The sequence below is a fragment of the Leiobunum rupestre genome, chromosome 2, assembly GCF_980474605.1.
Source record: "Leiobunum rupestre chromosome 2, qqLeiRupe1.1.hap1, whole genome shotgun sequence".
Taxonomy (NCBI): Eukaryota; Metazoa; Arthropoda; class Arachnida; order Opiliones; family Sclerosomatidae; genus Leiobunum; species Leiobunum rupestre.
The window spans coordinates 72,846,080-72,867,942 of record NC_143385.1 but is presented as its reverse complement, the minus strand read 5'-3'; the positions used below and the strand labels follow the sequence as shown (position 1 = coordinate 72,867,942).

General features: G+C 31.4%; 1 protein-coding gene across 13 annotated transcripts in view; it reads right to left on the bottom strand.

Moving 5' to 3' along the window:
* The window catches only part of LOC149958979 (CUGBP Elav-like family member 1), a 570,682-nt gene that overhangs the window by 206,655 nt on the left and 342,164 nt on the right, over window positions 1–21,863 (bottom strand). The window contains exon 1 of one of the 13 annotated variants that reach the window (XM_090166348.1): window positions 9,907–10,266. The exons of the other annotated variants lie outside the window; for them this stretch is intronic. The gene's annotated coding sequence lies outside the window, so the exon portion shown is untranslated. Of the gene's footprint in view, window positions 1–9,906; window positions 10,267–21,863 lie in introns of those variants that run through there. 13 annotated transcript variants of the gene reach the window in all.

Sequence of the window (21,863 nt, the reverse complement as noted above, 5' to 3'; positions counted from 1 at the left end):
AATACATAGCATGTATTGAGTGTTAATAGAACGCTCTTTTTTATAGCGCACTAAAGTCTTTAATAAATAAATATTTAATGTTATTGAATTAATATAATTAATTAATTACTATTAGTATGTTTTATAACACTTTTGACTGTTCCTAAAGCGCCCCTTTTTAAAGCGTACTCAAGGCTTTAATAAATAAATATTTAACATTATTGAAATAATAATAATTAATTAATTACTATTAGTATGTTTTATAACACTTTTGACTGTTCCTAAAGCGCCCCTTTTTAAAGCGTACTCAAGGCTTTAATAAATAAATATTTAATATTATTGAATTAATATAATTAATTAATTACTATAAGTATGTTTTATAACAATTTTGACTGTTCCTAGAGCGCCCCTTTTTATAGCGTACTCAAGGCTTTAATAAATAAATATTTAATATTATTGAATTAATATAATTAATTAATTACTATTAGTATGTTTTATAACACTTTTGACTGTTCCTAAAGCGCCCCTTTTTCTACCGTACTCAACGCTTGAATAAATAATTAATAATATTTAATTATATTTTAATGACAATTAATAATATTTTATTATTATTTTTTAATAATAATGATATTTAATCATTAATTATTAATAACATTATTTAATTAATAATAATATTTAATTAATATTAATTAATAATATTTAATTATTAATTTTTAATAATAATTAATAGTATTTAATTATTATTTTTAATAATAATTAATAATATTTAATTATTATTTTTTAATAATATTTAATTATTAATTTTAATAATAATTAATAAAATGATAAACAACACTTTTTACCGTAGCTATAACGCCCTTTTAATAGCCTTTTTTATCTCGTTAATTATGAATGAATATTAAGAGTTCAGTGGATGATCCCTACCGCGATTTGAAACGTAAAATTGGGTTCGTAAATCAAATCCGTATTAAAATACGATATTGGAATGTAACTAAAAATTGAAATGTGGTTTTTCGAAACGCAAGTCGTGAATATTTATTTTATCTTCAACGATAACGGGTTCATTTATCAAGTGAAAAACCGTTTGCTAGTCCTGTTTCTCCACGCGCCAAGGAGGAAGCCTAAATTAATTAACTACGCATCTTAACGGAGCGCTGCAAATTGGCAAAGACGCATTTCAGTGTTTAGACATGCAAATAGCTCCAGGTTTTGTCTATCTATTTAGATGGTGGAAATAAAACAAGTAGACACGGAGTGATATATACAGAGATCAGGAAAGAGAGAGAGAGAGAGAGAGAAGTAATTTGGATTAATGCGGAACGATTTGGCGCTTCGCCATCTAGCGGTGAAATATTTACTCGTCAAAACGATCGTTTCGACACATTCTAAGATCATGGATACTTCGCTACCCAAATGATAAAAATAGAACAAATTTTGGGGTAGATTCGTCGGTTTTAAAGGTGATTATGTAAAATAAAAAATGGTCTGGACAAGAAACAATTTAGCATAATTTCAGTATTAAATTAGATAATACAAATATATAATTTTTAATGGGGTTAATTAATTATTTAATTCAAATTAGCAAGTAATTCGAAAATATTTAATTTATATTTTAAAATTTACATTAAATATTAAATGGGAGATTATTAATACTGAATTTTTAATGTAATTAAATAAAACATTTACACGTAATTCGATCGAAGAAAATTATATAAAAATTTGAAATAATATAATAATAATTAAATGAGATATTATAAACACGGAAACTTTTATCAAAATTAATTAAAATGTATTTATTATTGGATTGAATGGAAAACGTAGATAAATGTGGCAGCTTTTTGAGTGCTATTAAATTTAATTTAGATATTTAAAACGTGAGAAACAGTCGAATATTTTTTTATAATTTTATATAACTTGATTGCTAAACCCATAGTTACCTGTCAAATATGTGAACCGTACATTGCGAGTATGCGTAGTAATCAATATGTGGTTAGATTGCATGTACAGCGTAGGCCATGGATCAAATTGACACAGATAATGTTACGCACTGTACGCGTACGAATTATACGTTTGTAATGGATTTAAAACTCACATAAAAATACGGATAAATACAGTTATATCCAGATAACTTTAAGTAGAAATAAAAATAATTAGTTTTGAAAGTTATGTATTTATTTATAGGAAAATAGGAAATTTGTAGCCGATTTATAAGATTTTATAGGAGATTTTTTGCAAAATTACAGGAAATTATAGGATAAATTCCATTAAAACTACAGGAAATTATATAATAAATTCCATTAAAATTAGATAAAAATATAGGATAATTCCATTAAACTTACAGGAAATTATAGGATAAATTCCATTAAAACTACAGGTAATTATAGGATAAATTTCATTAAAATTACAGGGAATTATAGGAAAAATTCCATTAAAATTAGATAAAAACATAGCATAATTCCGTTAAACATACAGAAAATTATAGGATAAATTCCATTAAAACTACAGGTAATTATAGGATTAATTCCATTAAATTTACAGGGAATTATAGGAAAAAATGCCATTAGAAATAGATAAAAATATAGAATAATTCCATTAAACTTACAGGAAAATATAGGATAAATTCAATTAAAATTACAGGGAATTACAGGATAAATTCCTGTAAAATTAGATAAAAATATGGGATAATTCCATTAAACTTACAGGAAATTATAGGATAAATTCCATTAAAACTACAGGAAATTATAGGATATATTCCATTAAAACTACAGGAAATTATAGGAAAAATTCCATTAAAATTAGATAAAAATATAGGAAAATTCCATTAAACTTACAGGAAATTATAGGATAATTCCATTAAAACTTACAGGAAATTATAGGATAATTCCATTAAAACTTACAGTAAATTATAGGATAATTCCATTAAAACTTACAGGAAATTATAGGATAAATTCCATTAAAATTACAGGGAATTATAGGATAAATTCCATTAAAATTAGATAAAAATATAGGATAATTCCATTAAACTTACCAGAAATTATAGGATAATTCCATTAAAATTAGATAAAAATATAGGATAATTCCATTAAACTTACCAGAAATTATAGGATAATTCCATTAAAACTACAGGTAATTATAGGATAAATTCCATTAAAATTACAGGGAAATTTTGGTTTTCTAGTACTTATGAAGTCAAAATCCATGTTTTTTAACAGGAATTTGGTTTGATAATTGGTAATTGAGCGATAGAAGATTTCTGTAATTTTTCAAGTTATATTTAACTTCGTAGATTTTGATATCTAAAGATATAAATGCAACAGGAAAAGCCTAAAAAATTCCGAAACTATCAGAAATAGGAAAAAAGTTTTATTGTAGAAGGTTATAATGACCCAACAGATTGGAATAATAACTTAACATTAAAATACCGTTATTTCACCGCATTGAAATATTTTTTTTTTAAAGGTAACCCATTAATGAGTAGGGGATTGCAATTATATCTATATATTTCAAATCGGTCTTAACCTAGTTCTGGCCCCTTCGTACTTAAAAGCGATAAAACAGAAGCGGTTATAGAATTATTGTAGCCTGAGAGCGATAATAAATTACTGAATAAACCAACGCCACTGTTTTGTTTTACGATAAAGCATATGTCAAAATAACCTGCGCAGTACAGATAGGAATGGTTTCGAAAAAAAATTAACTTTTTCCAATATTAATTCGTAACCTCCGAATTCGTCATCTGTAACAATTGCCGTGAAGCTGAAATTTACTTAAATATCCACTCTTGACCATGGCGCTACCTATCATTAGCGAAACTAACAAGGAGACGACCCGAGGTGTTACACACCGATTTTGTTCAAACTCGAGGGATTGGTAGACCTTCATGTAACTTGAAAAATCCTAAAGGGAATTTATTCAATGGGTAACGGTTTTGCCATGGCAACAAAAAATGTTTTTGACAACATAAAATGGTAATTTTCCCATTGAAAATAACATGGGATTTGGACCGATTCCAAGGGTCACCCCTGTGATAGATTTTAAAAAATTTAAAAAAATTTAAAATACCGAAATTATAAAACAAAATAAAAATTCACGAAAAAAATCAAAATTGATCACATTTTGATCAAATTGAACCCAATGGGTGAAAATGAAATGATATGGCTTAAAGAGGAAACATTTCCATTTGATGTTGTCAAAAACATTTTTCGTTGCCATGGCAAAACCGTTACCCATTGAATAAATTCCCTTTAGGATTTTTCAAGTTACATGAAGGTCTACCAATCCCCCGAGTTTGTGGAATCGTGAAATCGTTTGTCAACCAATTAGCCTTTTAGGTTTACATAGAGCCGTGTAGCGGCAAAAGGGAGAAGCTCAAAAACTACTGGATTTTCGTCTGCTAAGCAGCCTATTTTTCTTGATAAGAGACGAAAATCCAGTAGTTTGTAAGCTTCTCGCTTTGGCTTAAGCTTAAGCTTTGGTTAAGCTTAAATTTGCTATAAAACGTCGGTATTATCGAAATTGCGAAATTTTTAGCAGCATTCGGTAGACAGTAATAATTTTACTATAGAAATTGATTGGATTCCGTATACAATACTATAAGTTTTCTAACCAAATACTATAGAAATGCATAGGATTCCGTATACAACACTATATAATTTCTATAGGATTCCGTATACACACTATATAATTTCTATAGGATTCCGTATACACATTATATAATTTCTATAGGATTCCGTATACAACACTATATAATTTCTATAGGATTCCGTATACAACACTATATAATTTCTATAGGATTCCGTATACACACTATATAATTTCTATAGGATTCCGTATACACACTATATAATTTCTATAGGATTCCGTATACAACACTATATAATTTCTATAGGATTCCGTATACAACACTATATAATTTCTATAGGATTCCGTATACAACACTATATAATTTATATAGGATTCCGTATACAACACTATATAATTTATATAGGATTCCGTATACACACTATATAATTTCTATAGGATTCCGTATACAACACTATATAATTTCTATAGGATTCCGTATACAACACTATATAATTTCTATAGGATTCCGTATACAACACTATATAATTTCTATAGGATTCCGTATACACACTATATAATTTCTATAGGATTCCGTATACAACACTATATAATTTCTATAGGATTCCGTATACACACTATATAATTTCTATAGGATTCCGTATACAACACTATATAATTTCTATAGGATTCCTTATAGAACACTATATAATTTCTATAGGTTTCCGTAACGAATACTATAGAATTTCTATAGAAAACTTTCTGAAGGAATATGGGCAATATAGAAAGACGAATACTCCCTTCTTAGAGGGAGTATATAGCTGCCAAAATAAAAATCTGAATAGATGGGAAGAGAACCTCTATTCGGTATGGATGAAAGAAATAGCGAAGAATGGAGAGCAGCAAGTAGTGGGGATGGTGAGCTGGAGCTTCCTCGGGGATTCGAGGAGAGTCTGCCTGACTCTCTCAGAAGGAAGAGGATATCGTGGAACCATCACCCTACCTCCGCAGCGAGAGCACGACCAAATTGAACAAGCGAAAAGTTTCATCGTAGTTCTGGAATAATTTATTACCGAACGTGCCTAGTTGGGAAGCCCACCGAAATGAGCCGCGCGGATATATGGAGGGGGATTAAGAATCCCAACCTACTCCCCCCCCCCACACACATAGATTTCCTACTTTTACGAAGGACAGAATTCGAAATAGAGCTACACACCAATTATATCTGGAGCGAATTGTATCCCGGCCCCCGCTTTGCGCGTCATTAACGGAGCATCTGTTGTTGCTATAGCTTCTCCCATACCGTTTCATACCATTCTCCCTCCTCTCAAATTCTGATCCTCTCATATTTAAACAGTAACGGAGAGCGCGCGCGGTGGTGTAAGAGCCGGCGATAAACAGAATGAGTTTGGATTGGCGGAATTAAGTTTGCCGTTTACTAAATTTATTAAAAACTATTATTTTTATTATTATGATGATGAATATTAAGAAAAATAAGTACCACGTTTTCGACTGACGTATTAATAAATTAACACGATACTTAATATTATTATTATTAGTATTATTATTATTATTATTATTATTACTCCAACCTCACTAGCTTTAAGACACTCTCTAAACATTTGTAACTATTGTATATATTTTCATTCTAATTGTGTTTATAAAATCTTTTAACCTTCTCGTTTTTTCCTTATTTATTTTTCTTACATTGTGTATCAACTTGCTGATGCTGTAACTAGTATTGTTTTGGTGCACATTAAATTTCATTTCATTTCATTCATTTCATAATTAAGAATCGCATTTTTCGGGTGTTACTTATTTTACTAATAATTTTAAATAGAATACTTTTGGATGGACTTATTAATAAATTTTATTAATAATAATAAATATGATGATTACTATTAATATTTTTATTATGAATATTAAGAAAAATAAATACCACGATTTCGAAAGGCGTATTAAATATTTTGCAATATACTTAATAATAATTATTATTATTAATAAGTATTGTAATTTTCGAGCATTGTTTTATTTTACTTAACCTATTGTATAGAAAAGAATAATACTCTTCGATGGATTTATTGATTAATTATATTTTATAATGGAATAAATAATTATTATTATTATTATTTTAAAATGAATATTAAAAAATAAGGGCCACGTTTTCGACTGACCTATTAATAAATTAACACGATACTTATTAATAATAATTATTACTATTCATAAGTGTCGTATTTATCGAGTATTTCTTGATTTTATTTAACATATTTTATAGAATAGAATCTGATAGAATAGAATTTTGTACTATAAAACAGTTAACACGAAACCAACCATTTATAATAATATTGATAATAATAAATGTTAATAATATTAATATTTTATTGTTATTTAGCAATTAATTAATTAATTAAACACTATTATCTCTTGAGGAATTGCGTAATAAATTTAATCAATGTCTAAATTATGATATGGCAGGCACTTAGCTAAAAAGACTAAATCAGACACAAATTTTAAATTATTGATAACCCTAAAGAAAATAATTTTTAAACTTATATAATTATATTGGACTTTTGCCGAATTAAACGATTAGTTCTTAATAACCATTTATATTTTAACATAAATGCACTTAGAAATTCAAGAAAATTATCCACTTCAATTCTATATAATTTAAAATATTTTTTTATTTTCTATAGCGATAAATCGAGATATTTTCTATGGAAATGTTTACACTACTCGCTATGTGATATAGGAATCCGTTCATCAAAAATATATATTAAGGAAATTTTTCGTACACAAATTTTTGTAAAAAGTTGAAGTTACGTTTCTGTAAAGTCGAGGTACATGTATTTTCTATCAAAATACTTAGAGAAACTTCAACATTTTATACTTTATCAAGATTTCATAGAACGTTTGAACTATAGGTTAGCTCCCAAACTTAGGTGTTACCGGAAGTTTACAAAAATCTATTTCACCAAAGGTATGTAAAAATCTATTTCGCCAAAAGTTTAAAATAAATCTATTTCGTCAAACGTTTATAGTAAATATTTTTCAACAAAGGTTATGTAAAAATATATTTCGCTAAAAGTTTGTAATAAATCTATTTCGCCAAAAGTTTATAGTAAATTTATTTCACCAAAGGTATGTAAAAATCTATTTCGTCAAAAGTTTATAGTAAATTTATTTCACCAAAGGTATGTAAAAATCTATTTCGCCAAAAGTTTATAGTAAATTTATTTCACCAAAGGTATGTAAAAATCTATGTCGCCAAAAGTTTATAGTAAATTTATTTCACCAAATGATAAACTTCTGATGTTGGTTAAAAATTTGAAGTATGTTTTATTATTTTGACGTTTATAGCTTCGATGACGAAAAGTATCGAAAACACGAAAAAACGCAACGCGGTTTTCGCCAGAAATACTTATATAATCCGTGGTAAACAAATGAAGAAAATCTAGACAATTCGATACGAAACCGTTGACATTTTTCAGTTCTCTGCAGATATACACACATCAGCACGACTCAAGAAAATTTACACTTTTTAAACAGACATACATTTTTCAAACTTAATATTAACTTAAGTTAAATAACTTCATACTGAATGTTTCGATGCATAAAATACGCTTTTAAACAAAATTGACTTTACAATAATTTTGAAATCGCTATCGCAACCAAAGTCTGTCAAAACAGTGTCATAGCAGGACATTAAAATAAAATAAAAACAACCACTTTTGCATAGTAATTCTTTTTTAAACATTTTATTTAAAAACGTTGGTCACGACTAGTTTCGCTGCCGTTCGGTAGCATCATCAGGTGTGAAGTGTGTTTAAAAAAATTTTACTATGCAAAAGTGGTTGTTTTTATTTTATGTTAATATCTTAATGCATTGGGTTAGTCAAACCTCACCAATCATAGCAGGACCTTTGAGATTAATGGCTGGAAATCACAAAATTAAGATTAAATGTAGTCAATCGTGATTAAATCGTAATTAAATCGATGAAGGGAGCTGTTGGCTCCCTTGGCATGAAGGGCTTGCCACCACCCTCCTACGCATTGTAACCCGGCCAACTGAATTAATGGCTTTAAAAGTAGCTTGAGGAATTAGGCCTAAGGTGGTGCCTTGGGTATTAGCCTAGCTGGTTATTATTATTATTATTATTATAAATCGTGACAAAATGATTGTAATCGCGATGAAATGACTGAAGTCGCGATGAAATGACTAAAGTCGCGATGAAATGACTAAAGTCGCGATGAAATGACTAAAGTCGCGATGACATGACTAAAGTCGCGATGAAATGACTAAAGTCGCGATGAAATGACTAAAGTCGCGATGACATGACTAAAGTCGCGATGAAGTGACTAAAGTCGCGATGAAGTGACTAAAGTCGCAATGAAATGACTGGTCGTGATGAAATGACTAAAATCGCAATGAAATGACTAAAATCGCAATGAAATGACTAAAATCGCGATGAAATGACTATAGTCGCGATGAAATGACTATAGTCGCGATGGTAATGACTAAAATCGCGATGGTAATGACTAAAATCGCGATGGTAATGACTAAAATCGCGATGAAATGACTAAAATCGCGATGAAATGACTGAAGTCGCGATGAAATAACTGAAGTCGCGATGAAATGACTGAAAACGCGATGAAATGACTGAAGTCGCGATGAAATGACTGAAGTCGCGATGAAATGACTGAAGTCGCGATGAAATGACTGAAGTCGCGATGAAATGACTGAAGTCGCGATGGAATTATTGAAATTGCGATAAAAAAGGATGAAATCAGAACAGAAAAGGATGAAATCGGGATAGAAAAGGATGAAATCGGATAGAAAAGGATGAAATCGGGATAGAAAAGGATGAAATCGGGATAGAAAAGGATGAAATTGAGATAGAAAAGGATGAAATTGAGATAGAAAAGGATGAAATTGAGATAGAAAAGGATGAAATCGAGATAGAAAAGGATGAAATCGAGATAGAAAAGGATGAAATCGAGATAGAAAAGGATGCAATCGAGATAGAAAAGGATGAAATCGAGATAGAAAAGGATGAAATCGAGATAGAAAAGGATGAAATTGAGATAGAAAAGGATGCAATCGAGATAGAAAAGGATGCAATCGAGATAGAAAAGGATGAAATCGAGATAGAAAAGGATGAAATCGAGATAGAAAAGGATGAAATCTGGATTGATACGACTTAAATTATCTTTAATTAATACTTATTTACCATATTTAATCACGATTTAAGCACAAGGAGTCATTTAAACTTTTATCTAACCAGAAAAATGACTCGACTAAAAGCGATCATTCAGTATGAAGTTTGAAAATTAATTCGCCAATAATACAAAATCGGAAATATCGCTTACCTGGTATACCCATAATTCTTTCGAAAAAAAACAACAATTTACAACCGCACAACCGGCGTTATTTTTATTTTGTTAATAACTCTCTTAAAATTACAACTATAAATAATATAAGACTCGTATATTCAAGTAGTAGCGATAACTTATCGTTACGTACTGATCATCGTCGACACACGAGACGCGAAAAATGAGCAGCCCCTGACCGGTTCGACTTCACCCGAATACCGCGCGTAGGGATACTTTTCTAGAAACGCAAAAATCCGACTGACGCGAACTGAGCGCTTACAGAGAGAGAGAGCGACGCGATACGTTGGCGGAACGCGCCGAGAATTCTGTGACGGGGAAAACACGCGAGGCTGCCGATTCGACTTCCCAGCACAAACTGACGGAACCAACCGCGGAGAAGCCAAGAAAATATGCCCCCTACTCCCCCCCCGTCCCCCCGTCGGCCAGAACTACCAAACGGCGCGCGCGCTACCATCTCTCTCCGCTACAGGCTCCCAAACGGCCAGCGTCGCCTTGGAGGAAGACTAAAGGAGAGGGATTACCTACGCGAGGGGACTTTCCATAAAGTGCTATTTTCCCGGATTGAAAAATTAATTACATTTCTTTACGATCATATACAGTCTATAATATATAGTAAATATCTTACACGTGTAACATAGAATATAATATATAGTAAATATCTTACACGTGTAACATTGAATATAATATATAGTAAATATCTTACACGTGTAACATAGAATATAATATATAGTAAATATCTTACACGTGTAACATAGATTATAATATATAGTAAATATCTTACACGTGTAACATATAATATAATATATAATACATATCTTACTCGTGTAATATATAATATATAGTATATTATGTATAGTAAATATCTTACACATGTATTATAGAATATAATATATAACATATAGTCTATAATATACAGTAAATATCTTACACGTGTAACATAGTATAAAATAGAAAATATATAGAAAATATCTTACATATGCAACAGTATATAATATATAATAAGTATCTTACATATGCAACAGTATATAATATAAAATAAGTATCTTACACGTGTAACATAGAATATAATATATAATATAAAGTCTATAACATATAGTAAATATCTTACACGTGTAACATAGAATATAATATATAATATAAAGTCTATAATATATAGTAAATATCTTACACGTGTAACATAGAACATAATATATAATATAAAGTCTATAATATATAGTAAATATCTTACACGTGTAACATAGAATGTGATATATATAGTCTAAAATATATAGTAAATATCTTACACATGTAACAAAGAATATGATATATAATATATAGCAAATATCTTACATATTTAACATAGTATACAATATAAAATATATCGAAAATATCTTACACAAGTAACATAATATATGTAGTTTATAATCAATAATACATGTAATATATAGTTTATAATCAATATTACATGTAATATATAGTTTATAATCAATATAACATGTAATATATAGTTTATAATCAATATTACGTGTAATATATAGATTATAATCGATAACACATAATATATGGTTTAGTTTATAATGTAAATCATATATGTAATATAAAGTGACTAATTTAGAACATTTATGTCACATATAGTGATTAATATAAACCATTCAGGTCATATATAGTGACTAATATAAACCATTTATGTAACATATAGTGTATAATATAAATATTCGTTACTGACAATTGCGTATAACAAACTTAAATAAAATAGTTTAACAAATTGGAATAAAACCCGACAACAGATAACCTAGCTTCGAACCCCTACTCGCGTCGAAAAGTTGTAAGCCTACACCGCAGGTGTGGATATTTCGCTAAAGAGCTCTGCACACGTAGAATCGAATGCTGGGGGAATTTGTGCGCAGAATAGTTTTTAATTATCCGCCTTGTTTCGCGAAAAACATATACGTGAATTGGGAAGTGTTACGATTTTGATTTTCGTCACATCCCTAGATAAAAATGTTCGAGTTAAGAAAACGAATAAAATATAAATGATAATTTACAATTTCAAAATTAAGATACAATTTTTTTTTAGGTGTTTATTACCGATTTTGTTCAAAATCGGGCGTAATGTAGACCTATATGAGATATGAAATTTCCCAAAAGGAGACGTTGCACTACCGATTCGATTTGCCATGGCAACCGAAAAGTTTTTGACCACTTAAAACAAAAAAAAATCAATTTAAAAAAGCATGGGATTTTCTCAGTTTCACAGGAATTTTTTTTAAAAAAAATTAAAATCACGAAATGGGTAATTTAGAACACATTTAGGTAAATTTCATCAAGTTTGGGTAAATTGGAACTTTTTGGTGTAAAATTGTAAGAATTTTTTGGTAAAACAAGGAAACAATTTTATTTTTGTTTTAAGTGGTCAAAAAGATTTTCGGTTGCCATGGCTAGAGGTCGGCAGTCAATTAATTTTTATCCATGAATAAAATAAGTTCGGATAAATTTATATAATATTTATTTAAATAACCAATATATTGGTTATAGTTGAATAAAACTTGTAAAATGTTTAAATAATCGAAAGTGAATAAGCCTATTATTTAAATAAAACCAACAATTATTTAAATAAATACCACTTTTATTCAAATAAATGCTTGGTTTTGTAAAAAACAATTAAATAAGTTCAAATGATATTCTTTTTACCAACGTTTTTAAACAAATCGGAAAATTTGTGGATAAAGAAATAAACAATGCCGAGCACTAGCCATGGCAAATCGAATGGGTAGTGCAACGTCTCCTTTTGCGTAATTTAATATCTCATATAGCTCTACATCACGCTCGATTTTGTACAAAATCGGGCATAAACATCTCGCGTACCCCCCTTGTGAGTATACAATCTGTGGACCGTAAACGGCCAAATTCTTATCCTCCTTGTGTCGTTGAAAAGGTTACTATATAAACCAAATCTTGTGATCGCGACGCACGAGCGGAACTTTAGAATTGGTCAAAGCCAGACTCGTGCGAGAAATTATGGATGTTTTCAAAACCCGCCTCACTAACTTCCAATGGACGCAGTTACGTCATTAGCCGTGAAAATGGTTCTTTAAAGAAAAGGCTATTATGGAATACTTAAGATATTATGTTACGTATGATCATACCTAAGTCTAAAATATTGTTCCATAAGTTTGTCATTTTAAGGAATATTTTACTAAGAGCTAGTAACGGAGTGACGTCATCACAAGAAGAAAATATCTCCCCCTAGCGAGGCGCTGTCAAAGGTTACGTGTGACGCCTTAGCAGGTGGACGCAAAACGGCGACAAGCCCGTAATGCAGTCTGTCTTGTGAATTGCTCTCAGTAAAGCTTTTGCGTGTGAAGAATAGGAAGTGTCATACTTATGTAATAATAATATACACTTATAGTAATAATAATACTCAATTCTGTTGCAATTAAGTTACAATTGAAGCTTGGAAAAAAATAGATTCGGTATGAAAAATAGCATTAAAACAATAAAAATGTCATACTTACTTATATACATTACTTATGGTATAAATAAATAAAACAAAAGTGTAATACTTATAATTATTACATTACTTATGGTATAAATAAATAAAACAAAAGTGTAATACTTATAATTATTACATTACTTATGATATAATTAAATAAATACAATATGGGAAAGGTATATTAACGCGCTTTTAAAATTATTTACGTCAATTTTACATATTTTAATTAGGTTAAAAAATTAATGAAATCCTAAAATCTGAACGATTTATATTTACGTTTTAAAATAGACGCTTTATTTAAAGCAAGCCAGGCGCAGAAAGGAGCTATCAGTCACGTTAAAAGCAATATTTCAGGTTGTAAAATGTATTACGTCATAGAAACACGGTCTAAACTAAATTAGCTGGCGCCGGTCATAGTTATCTAAATTTATGGCACGTGAAGAATAGGAATTGTCACACTTATGTAACAATATTATACACTTATAGTCATACGTGTTAAAACTTTGAAATTTCAATACATTTATGGCATGTGAAGAATAGGAATTGTCACACTTATGTAACAATATTATACACTTATAGTCATACGTGTTAAATTTTTGAAATTTCAATACATTTATGGCATGTGAAGAATAGGAATTGTCACACTTATGTAAAAATCTTATACACTTATGGTCATACGTGTTAAAACTTGGAAATTTCAATACATTTATACGGTTAATAAAGCCTCTACTTGAAACTAATAGGTTAAAATAGTCACTGGAAATTTGAGTTAAATTAACGACGTCTGAAATAGAAACTACCAAATAAAAATAGGACCGACAAAAAACTACAAATCAAATTAGGACCAGACAAACTGAATTTCGCTATGGTCAGCGCCAGACGAAATTGTCAGGGGGGAACATAAGCCAACACTCGTTTCAAACCTAAAAATTGGTATGCCGTAGACGATTTTCGACAAATTGATGTGGGGGTTGTTGTAGGGTGCTACTGAGGGGTCCATATCCTTATACGGAATCGGCATCCCAAATTTCAAAAGGAGCACCCGCTTCTATTTTATAGAAGCTCCGCATCTTACTCGCAATTGCCAGCCAAATCATCCATTTTCAAGAAACCATACGCTAGCTTGGAAAAATTTAAGATAATATTCTAATTTAGAAAAATGGCTTTTAGGATAATTATAATATTAATGTGTCTCAGAAATTGTTTAATACATAATTAGCCGTCTAGTAATTTAAAATGAAAAATGCACATTTGCGACTCAAAACTCAACTACAGAGTAAGGATATTTTATTTAATTATTTTCGGTGTTCATTTACAAACACAGTGACGACAGAAAAGCTCGAAAAATCTTCTAGGATTTACCACGAGATATCTTTTTGTAAATATGGGATAATTTATATTTAAAATTGGAAAGTACAGGATCATTTTTATTTGAAATAGGATAGTATAAGATGATTTTTATTTGAAATAGGATAGTATAAGATGATTTTTATTTGAAATAGGATAGTATAAGATGATTTATATTTGAAATGGGAACGTTTAAGATAATTTCTAGTTGAGATTGGAAAATAAAGGATAACTTCTATTTGAAATAGGAAAATAAAGGATAATTTCTATTTGAAATAGGAAAATAAAGGATAATTTCTATTTGAAATAGGAAAATATAGGATAATTTATATTTGAAATAGGAACGTATAGGATAATTTCTATTTGAAATAGGAACGTATAGGATAATTTCTATTTGAAATAGGAAAATTTATGATAATTTCTATTTGAAATAGGAACGTTTAAGATAATTTCTAGTTGAAATAGGAAAATATAGGATAATTTCTATTTGAAAAAGGAAAGTAAAGGATCATTTCTATTTGAAATAGGAAAATATAGGATCATTTTATATTTGAAATTGGTTTCAAACATGTATGTAGGGAAAATCCAAGGTTTTCAAAGATAATTAAGTTTAATAATTGACTCTAGCAGTAACCTCCATCCCCTTAAACATCAATCAAATCATTGAGGTACCTCATTGGTTCCCTTAGATCAAAGTACCCGCGGATCGATTTAACATGGTATTTATTTAAACTTAGAAATAATGACTTTCTTGATGAAACGATATATAATTATTAAAATTAACACTAGTCAATATTTAAAATAATCGCTAAATCCTAATCGTTACACTCGTAATGTCGCTATCACATTAAGATGACCGACGAATGTATCTACGAGACAGTATCAACGACCAACTTATCTTGTTAGTATTCGAATTGGGGCCAAATATATTATTTAGCTCCGGTTCTTTTGATCTTTGGTAGATGGCGCTGTGGGTCAAAGAGTACGTTGACAATTTGAATAATGGAAGGCAAAAAAAAAGATAAATGCTTTGAAGCGAAGAAAAAGAATATAGAATGAAGAGCATTTATTTCGCAATAATATTATTATAATATTATTATTTTCATAATATTATTTTACCAAACGTTCAGCCTGAAATTAGGTTATATATTAAATAAAAAAAGATAATTGTAAATCAATAATCTTACGATTTTCATACCGTTAACCTCTCAAAACGGCATATAATAAATCTTGGACCAGTTCGGGACAGGCTGGAGACCAGCTCGTGACCAGTTCAATACCAGCTAGGGACCAGCTCGGGACGATACTGAGTAAGGATCGGAACCAGTCTCAGACCAGTTCAAGACACGATTTTGACCAGATTGGGACCAGTCTTAGACCAGTTCTAGACATGATTATAACCAGTTCAGAACCAGTGCGAGTTGGATCTGAGTAAGGTTCGGGATCAGACTCAGACCAGTTGGAGACACGATAATGACCAGTTCGGGACCAATCTCACACCAGTTCGAGACCTGATTACGACCAGAAAAAAGCCAGAGCGTGTCGGATCTAATTCAAGTTTGGTACCAGTCTCAGGCCAGTTCAAAACACGATTATGACAAGTTTGGGACCAGTCTTAAACCAGTTTGAGACACGATCATTACCAGCTCGAGACCAGTGCGAGTCGAATCTGATTCAAGTTCGGGACCAGTCTCATACCAGTTCAAGACACGGTTATGACCAGTTTGGGACCAGTCTTAAACCAGTTCGAGAGACGATTATGACCAGTTCGGGACCAGTGTGAGTCGAATATGAGTAAAGTTTGGGACCAACCTCAGACCAGTTTAAACCTTAAGCCAAAATGGGTAATAATATAAAGCTTCGTTCTGTGCGAATTCCTACGAAAGATAATTTGTCTTTTTCGGGGTCATACTTATTTTTGTTACGTTACTTATGGTACAAGAAACGCTCGAACACCACTACGGGCAACCAGAAAGAACTACTGCTAAAGAGTAAAAATGCAAGTTGGACCGGGCGTGGTAGTAAATGCATTATCCCATTTAACTCATCATAAACCCGATGAGTTTGTGGCCAGCCGTGAGCGGTCCAAAGAACACCCTTGACCTACATTTGACCTCTACACTACCGACGGGAAGTGGTAACCGAATTATCGAGAGCAACGTCATAGGGCTGCTGATGTGGATAATTTTTTTTGTAAAAGAAGTTGGAAAGCGGAGGACTTTTGGCAAAAAAGTCTTGGAAGGATAAATTTATGTATTGATTATCAAAAGTCTCTTATGATAATCTTTTAGTTAAACACAACGGGACGAACTACGATGAGAGAACGAGAGTAACAAGTTCGCCACGGCTCATAATCTGGTTTCACGCTATCACCACCGACATATTTTATAGTGAAATCAGAAGTAAATAAGCGGGGTAAAAATAAAATAAAGAAATCAGTAGTAATTTAACTGATCAAAAATTCCAATTTTCAGAAGTAAAGGAACTGCAAACAAATATGATTGAGTAAAAACAGAAGTAAATGAACCGCTCAAAAATAATTTGAGTAAAATCAGAAGTAAATGAACATCCACAAAATAATTTAGAGTAAAATCAGAAGTAAATGAACAATTCAAAAATAATTTGAGTAAAATCAGAAGTAAATGAACCGCCCCAAAAATAATTTGAGTAAAATAGATGTAAATGAACAAATCAAAAATAATTTGAGTAAAATCAGAAGTAAATGAACCAACCGAAAATAATTTGAGTAAAATCAGAAGTAAATGAACCGACCAAATTTTTTTAAAGTAATATCAGAAGTAAATGAACCGGACAAAAATAATTTGAATAAAATCAGAAGTAAATGAACCGTCCAAAAATAATTTGAGTAATATCAGAAGTATAGGAGTTGGGCAAAAGTAAAATAAAGGAAATCAGTAGTAACTTAACGTATCAAGAATTCCAATCTTCAGAAGTAAAGTAACTGCAAACAAATATGATAAAAGTTAAATCAGAAGTAAATGAACCGACAAAAATGAATTTGAGTAAAATCAGAAGTAAATGAACTGCCCAAAAATAATTTGAGTAATATCAGAAGTAAATGAACCACAAGCAAATATTTGTGTAAAATTAAAAGTTAAATGAACAGACAATAATAATCGATAATAATAATAATCAGCTAGGCTAATACCCAAGGCACCACCCTAGAGCCAAGTCATATAGCGACTTTTATTGTAGTGTAAGATTAAAACCAAAAGTATTAACCACCCAAAAAACTTATAGTAAAATCAGAAGTAAATGAACTGCCTAAAAATATTTTAGAGAAAAACAAAAGTTACAAAACTAACCAAAATAAAAGGGTGAAATCAGAAATAAATGAACCGCAGTTATTCACGAAAACATTTTATTTAGGGAAAGCTAGATAAATACTCTTTATCATAAGAAAATAAGTGTATTATTATATCATATATCATTATGTGGCACAAACTTAACCGTCCGAATTACTCAACTTATATATAATATTTCACTACGTACAACAACTGTAGGGACAAAGCAACTCCTAAAAATCTATCCACCGATTACAAGCGTATGAGAGAACCGCTTTATGTCATGGTAAGTCTGTAATAAGTTACGTCACCACTTTAGTAAATACAAAGCTACAAGCGTGTTCCCCGATCAGCCAATCGACAACCATCGAACACAACCACGACAACAACGCACGTCAAATCTAATTATTTCACTAAGTACAATAACTGGAGTGACTATCTTAAAAATATGTACACCGATTACAGCATTTGGTCATGGTAAGTCTGTAATAAGTTAGGTCACAAAGCTACAAGCGTGTTCCCCGATCAGCCAATCGACAACAACCGAACACACCCACGACAACAACGCTAGCCCAATATATAACCTTCACCTTAGAACAAAACACAAAAAGGCGCTAGGTTAAAAATCTGTTCTCGGGAAAAGGTGTTTGCTTCTCCTACTTGAAATGTAAAGAGTAGGGCGGTGACGGTAAGAGGGGGGAATGAGGGAGGGGGTTGGCACGAGGCTAAAAGGATAAGCCCAGTAGCGCCATCTAGGTCGTACCGAGAGCGCCAACACATTTTCGATTTGGTCCGGAGCTGGAGGGAATTGGCAGGCGACCGGGGCCATGGAGGGGGCAAGAAAACCGCCCACTTGCCCGCCAAAGCGTCGGCCACGAGTAATTAAATTAGGTTTTCCACCGCAGAAATCCCCGGACTCCGCTTCAAGCCGGACACCCGAAAGTGGCGGTGGGGCGACCGCCCAACTAGAAATAGCCCGCCCAAGCTTAATGGGCCAAGAGCGTCCAGCTCACCTTCTGGGAGGTATTAAAAGCATCGCTCTCCCCCTTAAAACTTTTCGGAGACCCAAAACTAGATATATAACATTACGTTGTCGAGGTGCAGTCGGTACGAGGGTTTAAGAGAACTTGGAATTATACTTGTTAAGATCTACCTAACGGATCCACGCACCACGTAGCGCCATCTTTAGGGGATAAACAAATATATTATCTTCGCCAACTTGAAGGTCCCGTGTTAATCATTTGGTTTCCCTCCAAGATATTCCGACCTCTATACTGGTCGGAAAACGGTCGGAAGTTTCGCGGGAAATTACGGTTGTACTTTTATTTAATTCAATTCGTACCGGTACAAAGTCGCGCTCCCTAAAACCGAATGACATTAAATTGGATACGCGAAAATTCATTTAAATTGGGTGTACCTAGTTTACCTTATTCTTGGGATAGTTAATTTTATTTTGTATTGTTACAAAACCCACTATTTACACCAGGGGGAAATTTCATATGCTGGATAGTGCACTCTGGTCAGGGTTGCCAAACCAATTTCAGATTCCAATTCCCTGACTATTCCCTGTTTTGCCTGACCATTTTAAGAGATTTTCCCTGACTTTTTAAGGACAAAATCTTTATTTTATATTTTAATTTTATCGGAAGTTAATAAATTTAAATGAACTTCTATTTCAGTAAAAAGGTTATTGCAATGTTGAAAAACAATTAAGCAAACTTTTTCAAGGAAATAGTTGATAATCATAGAATTCGTCAGAGATCTAGAGTAAAATTACCTGAAAAAAGCGTCAAAAGAAAATTGAATTCCCTGACTTACCCCTGACGTTTTACAAATTTTTAAAATTCCCTGACATTTCCCTATTTTACCTGACGTGTGGCAGCCCTGCTGGCAACATTTTCACCATACGATAATCTCAAGATTATTGTACCCAAGCATTGTGACGTCACCCCGAACTATTCACCAGGACAGAATTGGAGTAAAATTACGTCACAGGGCTACACTATAGCTACTCTACCTCGAAATCTCAGAATAGGTCAAAAGTATCAATAAAATATCAAAACTGAACTATTCCAATATTATTTTAATTGGAAAAAACCTAGAAATTCTAACTTTTTTTAATAGAAAATCAAATCAAATCAATCAAATTTATTTTGAGTTAAAAAAAGGATCCATCGGTACAAGTGGTTATATGGGCTAAGTCAAAAATTCGACTTGTTAGCCCTTTTCCTTATTGATAGAATACGGTATATCCATAGAAACGTTTTGTAATGGACGTCTAAAATTCTATAGAAATTTTAAAACGAGATAGAGAACCTTAAGGCTTTTTGCCAAATTCGTTCAGATTGCATAGAAAATCCATATAATTCTATAGAAATTATAAGGATATAGAAAACCTTAAGGCTTTTTGCAAAATTCGTTCAGATTGCATAGAAAATCCATATAATTCTATAGAAATTATAAGGATATAGAAAACCTTAAGGCTTTTTGCAAAATTCGTTCAGATTGCATAGAAAATCCATATAATTCTAAAGAAATTATAAGGATATAGAAAACCTTAAGGCTTTTTGCAAAATTCGTTCAGATTGCATAGAAAATCCATATAATTCTATAGAAATTATAAGGATACAGAAAACCTTAAGGTTTTTTGCAAAACTCGTTCAGATTGCATAGAAAAACCATATAATTCTATAGAAATTATAAGGATATAGAAAACCTTAAGACATTCTAATAACACTTAAGTTTCTGAAAGGACCTTTTCATACTTATCTACAATCCAAAGACATTTCAAATTCCAAATCAATAAATACCTCATGCAACGAAGGCTGGACTAAAATATTCCCGTAAATTAAAGACTTTGATAATTTCTGGCTAACTTTTGGTCCATCCTAAATTCTCCGGGAACCTTTTGCCCCAAAAGAAATTGCCCCCTTTTGATGTATCGAAGCCAAAATCTTTAATTGAAGAGAAACGAACGAATGGCAATTATTTATTTAAAATGAGTAGAGTTACGAAATTAATGCGCCTCTGAAGTTTCGCCCGATTAAAATGAGAAGAGCACGCGCTGCGGAAAATGATCTTTGATTCTCTTTCCATTTCCTCCCGAGAAGCTCAAGATTATTCCGAGTCCGTTTCATCTTTGAAGAGAGCCCCTTCTCTTCCTAATTGATCTTTCCGACGATGGCCGCTAGTTCCCTTCGATTTTTCCACCTGTCCCTGTCTGGCCCTGTCCCTGGTTCTCTCCTTTGGCGTGTAAACGAGCGCTCTTAATGGCGAAATAAAAGGTAATAATAACCGGCCCATTTCGGCCAACGTTGTCGTCATGACAACTGAATTATCGAAATTTTTATCCAACCATTTTAATTTCGGCAAATCCAGGTACAAACCAACCACGCGCAAACTGATTTGGGTGTTACGATAAATATTTATAAAGATATAAATTTAATAACATACCTCCTGTTACGTTTATAAATTAAAAATTTATTATAAATTAAAATACGATAAATATATACAGGGTGTTTCAAGTGGTAATGCAAAAATGTTAAGGAGTTTTAGGGGGTGAGTTGAGAAGTATGCCTGTTTTTTCCCAATTTTCATACGATGAGTTAAAAGAACGCCAGAGAGCTTCAAAGTGTGACCTACTAGCCCCTGGAAAAAGGCCACAATAAGCTAGAAAGGACTTAAATTTTATTAGTATCGGGAGTCGAAATGTAGATGTTAACTTGTTAGCCTAAATTTTAATAAAACCCAATAAAACCCTGCTAGTTTAAGTAAATTTTAAAATTATTTTTCAGAAGCGCAATGACTAA